Here is a 6265-nt window from a genome sequence, read left to right on the forward strand (position 1 = left end):
TTTTGACTTGAATCTTGAAAACTGAAAGTTGACCCTGTTCTTCAGGCGGGCTCCTAATGCCTCTAACTTGAACTTGAAAATTGAAAGTTGACCCTGTTCTTCAGGTGGGCTCCTGATGCCTCTGACTTGAACTTGAAAACTGAAAGTTAACCCTGTTTTTCAGGCAGGATTCTCCTGATGCCTCTTGAACTTGAAATTGAAACCCGAACACTGATCCTGTTCTTCAGGCGGGTTCCTGATGCCTCTGACTTGAACTTGTAAACTGAAAGTTGATCCTGTTCTTCAGGCGGAATTCTCCTGATGCTTCTCTAACTTGAAATTGAAAGTTGACCCCGTTTTTCAGGCGGGTTCCTGGTGCTTCTTGAACTTGAAATTGAAAGTGAACGTTGACCTTGTTCTTCAGGCAGGCTCTTGATGCCTCTCCGACTTGAAATTGTAAACTGAAAATTGACCATGTTCTTCAGGCGGTCTTCTGATGCCTCTTGAACTTGAAATTGAAAGTTGAAAGTTGACCCTGTTCTTCAGGCGGGCTCCTGATGCCTCCCCAACTTGAACTTACAATCGATTTCTGAAATATTGTCCCCTGTTCTCCAGGTAGATGTCTGCAATCATGTGACGACCCGGCCGGTCGTCTCATGAGTTACCGCTTCAGTTTCCCCATTTCTATTTCTATTTGCCTTAATTATTGGTTTTAAATGTGATCGGGTTGGTTGGATCGGGTTCGGAAAGATTTTGAGAAGGTTTGAGACAATTAATCTCTTTTAGGAAGGCTTAAGTTAGAAAAGTCAACCGGATGTTGACTTATGCGTTAGAGGGCTCAGATGTGAGTTCCGATGGTTCGGATAGCTATAGGAGATGATTTGGGACTTAGGAGTGTGATCGGAATGTGTTTTAGAGGTCCGGAGTAGATTTAGGCTTGAATTGGCGAAATTGAGTTTTTGGCGTTCTCCGGTTGATAGGTAAGATTTTGATATAGGGGTCGGAATGGAATTCCAGAAGTTGCAGTAGCTTCGTTATGTCATTTGGGATGTGCGTGCAAAATTTCAGGCCATTTGGACGTGGTTTGGTTGGGTTTTTTTTATCAAAAGCGGGATGCGGAAGAATTTAGAACCTTAGGCTTGAATTCGATGAGATTTGGTGGTCTTGATATTGTTTTAGGTGTTTTGAAGATTGGTACAAGTTTGAATAAGGTTACGAGATATGTTGGTGCCTTTGGTTGAGGTCCCGGGGGCCTCGGGGTGATTTCGGATAGTTGACAGGGAGTTTGGAGAATTTGTGCAGCTGCTGTATTTTTGCTGCTTCTGTTATTTCCGCACCTGCGGATAGGGGACCGCAGGTGCGGCGCCGCATATGTGAAGGAAGAGCCGCAGAAGCGGCCAGAGGTTCGTTGGTCAGGAAACCGCAGAAGCAGCTAGGAGAACCACATCTGTGATGCCACAGATGCGGTAGTCTAACCGCAGATGCGACCAACGGGGATCTTAAGTGACTTCCGCAGAAGCGGATCAAGAACCGCAAATGCGGTACTGCAGATGCGGTGGGAGTACCGCAGATGCGGAAATGTCCGGTCAGATTATATTAAATTCCTCCTTCGCGATTTTCAGAGGGTTTCTCACTTTTAAAATGAAATTTTGAAGCTTTGGGCGATTTTGAAGAGAGGAAATTATTGTTCTTCGTTGAGGTAAGGATTTTGGATCCTAAAACTTGATTATTTGTGATTAAGGAACGAAAATATCAGTGTAAATCCATAAAAATTAGTAGAAAAAGGTGGAGTGGGGCTTAAGAATTATGAGACCTTTCAGGGATGATTTGAGGGGTCAAACGAACTCCAATTTTCGAGTTCTTTATATTTACGGACTCGTGAGATGATGATGAACATTTTGGTATAAACTTTGTCCAGTTCCGGGACGCGGGCCCGGGGGTCGGGTTTTGACTGATTTCGAGTTTTGTGCTTAAAATCGATATTTTTCAATTGGAATTACGTTTAGCATAATTTAATGATAAAATCTGAACTTGGTAGATTTGGAGCACTCAGAAGTCATTTCGAAGGGCAAAGGCATTGCAAGATAGATTTCGGGCCGGATTGAGGTGAGTAATGATTTTAAATGCTGTCCTGAGGGTGTGAAACCCCAAAATTTTACAGCGTACGGCTATGTTGAGGTGACTTACACGCTGGATGACGAGCGTGGGGTAGAGCACCGTTGGGAATTGTGACTTAGTCCATCCCGAATGATAATTTTACTGCATATTTGATGGGCTAAATACCATATGTGGGCTTCGTGCCAGCTGTTTGAACCCTTAGGGAATTTTTAAATGATATTTTCCTCACTGATTGATTTCATACTGGTGCTCAGTCATACTATATTTTACTATTTTAAAGACTCAGCTGTATTATTCTGTTTTAAACACATTAAATGATATTTTCAAATTAATTTGAGCTGAGCTTCATATTTTACTGTGGCCCGAGGGGCTTATAAGATCCTGACTGAGTAAGGCCGAGGGCTTATGTTGTGAGGATACATTTGGGTCGGGCTGCACGCTGTAACAGTGATACATTGATTATGATAATGAAGCTGAGGGCCTGAGATTGTACGCCACGAGGTGGCTTGAGATTTATATGAGGTCGAGAGCCTGTTTATGATAACATGAGATGGCTTGATTATGCGCTTGGGCTGTAAGGGGCCCCTCCCGGAGTCTGTACATCCCCAGTGAGCGCGGGTACCCATTGTGATATGAGATATAACCCGAGGGGCTGGTATTGTTTTGTGACATTGCCCGAGGGGCAGTTATTGTGTGTTTACTTTTCTGTTGTTCTCCCTGCATATTGTTTAACTGTTTAAAGAATGTTTATGAGATTTCACTTCTTAATTATATTTACTGATGCCTCTTTAGCTTAATGTTGTGTCTTACGTGATTTTATATTACTCAGTCTTCATTTAATTTTATTACTCACTGAGTTGGAGTACTCACTTTACTCCCTGCACCCATGTGTGCAGATTCGGGCGTTACAGGTCCTGCTCCTGAGGGTTGATAGTTCCAGCAGGTCTTCGGAGATTTACTAGGTAGCTGCTTGGCGATTCGCAGCCCAGTGCACTCTCCCTCTATTTTAGTTTTCATTTGATTCAGTTATGTAGTAGTGGATTAGACTCTAGACTTTTGGTATTATTTTAGATGCTCATGACTGGTGACACCCCGATGTCGGGCTATGTTGGTTATTTTATTTCCGCAACTTATATTGTTATTTTTGGGATTTATTTATATTAAAGACCTTGGTTTATTAATTTAACTGCTCAAGGTGAATTGGAAGTGTGTCGGCTGGCCTTGTCTTCATGAGAGGCGCCATCACGATCGAGTTTGGGTTTAGGGTCGTGACAAATTGGTATCAGAGCCTAGGTTACATAGGTCTCACGTGTCATGAGAAGGTTTAGTAGAGTCTCGCGGATCGGTACGGAGACGTCTGTATTTATCCTCGAGAGGCTGCAGAACCTTTAGGAAAATTCCATATTCTTGAAATTCTTGTCGTGCGAAGTTGTTGATCCGAATACTAAACTTCTTTTATCCTATTCTCTCACGGATGGTAAGGACACGCTCTACCGGTCAGGACGGACGACCACCAGTACCACCAGCGGGAGACACTAGAGGCCGAGGAAGTGGCCGAGGACGTGGTAGGGGCAGAGGTACAGTCCCCGCAGCAGCTGGGACAGCACCTGCAGACCCACCAGCCGCCCCAGTTCAGGGTCAGGTCCCAGTGGTGGACGCTCCAGCAGCACCAGCTCAGGCACCAACTGTGCCTATTGTGATTCCGGGTCTTCAGGAGACTTTAGCCCAGATATTGACAGTATGTACTAGCCTTGCTCAGGCGGTCGCGGTTTCTAATGCCGCAACTACTTCTCAGGCAGGGGGAGGCTCTCAGACTCCCGCCGCCCGTACACCCGATCTGGTGGTTCGGGGAGTGCAGACACCGGAGGCATCACTAGCCCAGTCGGTCGCAGCTGCTCAGGGTTATGTAGCTCCTGTTATGCCGGAGGATGAGCAGCGTAGATTGGAGAGATTTGGCAGACTCCAGCCTCCTACTTTCAGTAGTGCAGAGGGCGAGGATGCTCGGGGTTTCTTAGACTGATGTCAGCGGATCCTTCGCACTGCGGGTATTCTGGAGACCAGCGGGGTTGCATTCATGACCTTTCAGTTTACCGGATCTGCCTTCACTTGGTGGGAGGCATGTGAGATGCGTAGGCCTGTTGGTTCGGCACCTCTGACTTGGCAGCAGTTCTCCGCTCTATTTCGGGAGAAGTATGTCCCACAGTCCCGCAGGGAGGAGCTGCGTAGGTAGTTCGAGCAGCTTCGACAGGGGGATATGACAGTTACCCAGTATGAGATAAGGTTCTTAGAGTTGGCTCGACATGCTATTTGGCTGGTTTCTACTGAGAGAGAGGATCAGGAGGTTTGTTGATGGCATCACCTACCAGCTTCGAGTTCTTATGACTAGGGAGAGGGTGTCAGGTGCTACATTCGAGGAGGTTGTGGATATTGCTCAAGAGATTGAGTCAGTTCGTCGCCAGGAGCGCGAGGAGAGGGAGGCTAAGAGGCCTCGAGGACATGGTAGTTTTGGGGGTGCTCCTTCTAGGGGCCAGTTTCAGCACGGCAGAGGCCGACAGTTCCGACATGCTCAGTCAGCTCACCCAGGTTTATCGTGGGGCATCATCAGGCCATAGTTCTCACGGTTCTCAGCAGGGCCATTCTTCACTTAGTGCACTTCCAGCCCAGGGTTCGTCCCGTGCTCCATCGGTTCAGGATTCTTCTGCGCTAGGAGCGTCTGCTAGTCATACCGGTGCTAGGGGTTCCCATCAGTCCCCGACTCCAGCACCCCGGAGTTGTTATGAGTGTGGAGAGATGGGCCACTTGTGGAGGCAGTGCCCTCGTCGTTCTCAGTAGAGAGGTCACTCATCAGCCTCAGCCCTAGCCACGTCACCACCCACCCACCCAGCTAGGGGTGGGGGACAGTCATCTAGGGGTCGCCCCAGAGGGGGAGGTCGATCCGGAGGTGGTCAGGCTCGCTTCTATGCACTTCCAGCTAGGTCTGATGAAATTGCTTCAGATGCGATGATTGCAGGTATTATCTCAGTCTGCCGCAGGGATGCTTCTGTGTTATTTGGCCCTGGCTCTACTTTCTCTTATGTGTCGTCTTATTTTGCCCATTATCTGGATATGCCCTGCGAGTCCTTTTTTCTTCTGTTCATGTTTCTACACCATTGGGTGATACCATTGTGGTAGACCGTGTATACCGGTCGTGTATTGTGTCTATTGGGGGTCTGGAGACCCGAGTGGATCTATTGCTATTGTGTATGGTGGACTTCGATGTTATTCTAGACATGGACTGGTTATCTCCGTGCCGGGCTATTCTGGACTGTCATGCTAAGACAGTGATCTTGTCTATGCCTGGTGTGCCACGGATTGAGTGGCGAGGTTCGACCGATTATGTTCCCAGCAGAGTGATTTCTTTCTTAAAGGCCCAGCGTATGGTTGGGAAAGGTTGTCTTTCGTACTTAGCATTTGTGAGGGATGTCAGTTCAGAGGCTCCCAGTATTGATTCTGTTCCAGTTGTGAGGGATTTTCCTGACGTATTTCCTGCAGACCTGCCGGGTATTGCCACCGGACAGGGGTATAGATTTTGGTGTTGACGTGGTGCCAGGCACTCAGCCCATTTCTGTTCCACCATATCGTATGGCACCAGCGAAGCTGGAGGAGTTAAAGGAGCTGCTTCAAGAACTTTTGGATAAGGGGTTCATTCGTCCTAGTGTGTCACCGTGGGGTGCGCCGGTTCTCTTTGTAAAGAAGAAGGATGGCACGATGAGAATGTGCATTGATTACAGGAAGTTGAACAAGGTGACAATTAAAAACAAGTATCCTTGCCTCGTATCGATGATTTGTTCGACCAGCTTCAGGGAGCGAGAGTATTTTCTAAGATTGATCTCCGCTCAGGTTATTACCAGTTGAAGATCAGGGACTCAGACATTCTTAAGACAACTTTCAGGACCAGATATGGTCATTATGAGTTCTTGGTGATGTCTTTCGGGTTGACCAATGCCCCAGCAGTGTTCATGCACTTGATGAACAGTGTGTTCCGACCGTATCTCGACTCGTTTGTTATAGTCTTCATCGATGATATTCTGGTGTACTCGCGTAGTCAGGAGGAGCACGCGGAGCATTTGAGAATGGTGTTGCAGAGATTGAGAGAGGAGAAGCTTTATCCAAAGTTCACCAAATGTGA

The sequence above is a fragment of the Nicotiana attenuata genome, unplaced genomic scaffold, assembly GCF_001879085.1.
Source record: "Nicotiana attenuata strain UT unplaced genomic scaffold, NIATTr2, whole genome shotgun sequence".
Classification (NCBI taxonomy): domain Eukaryota; kingdom Viridiplantae; phylum Streptophyta; class Magnoliopsida; order Solanales; family Solanaceae; genus Nicotiana; species Nicotiana attenuata.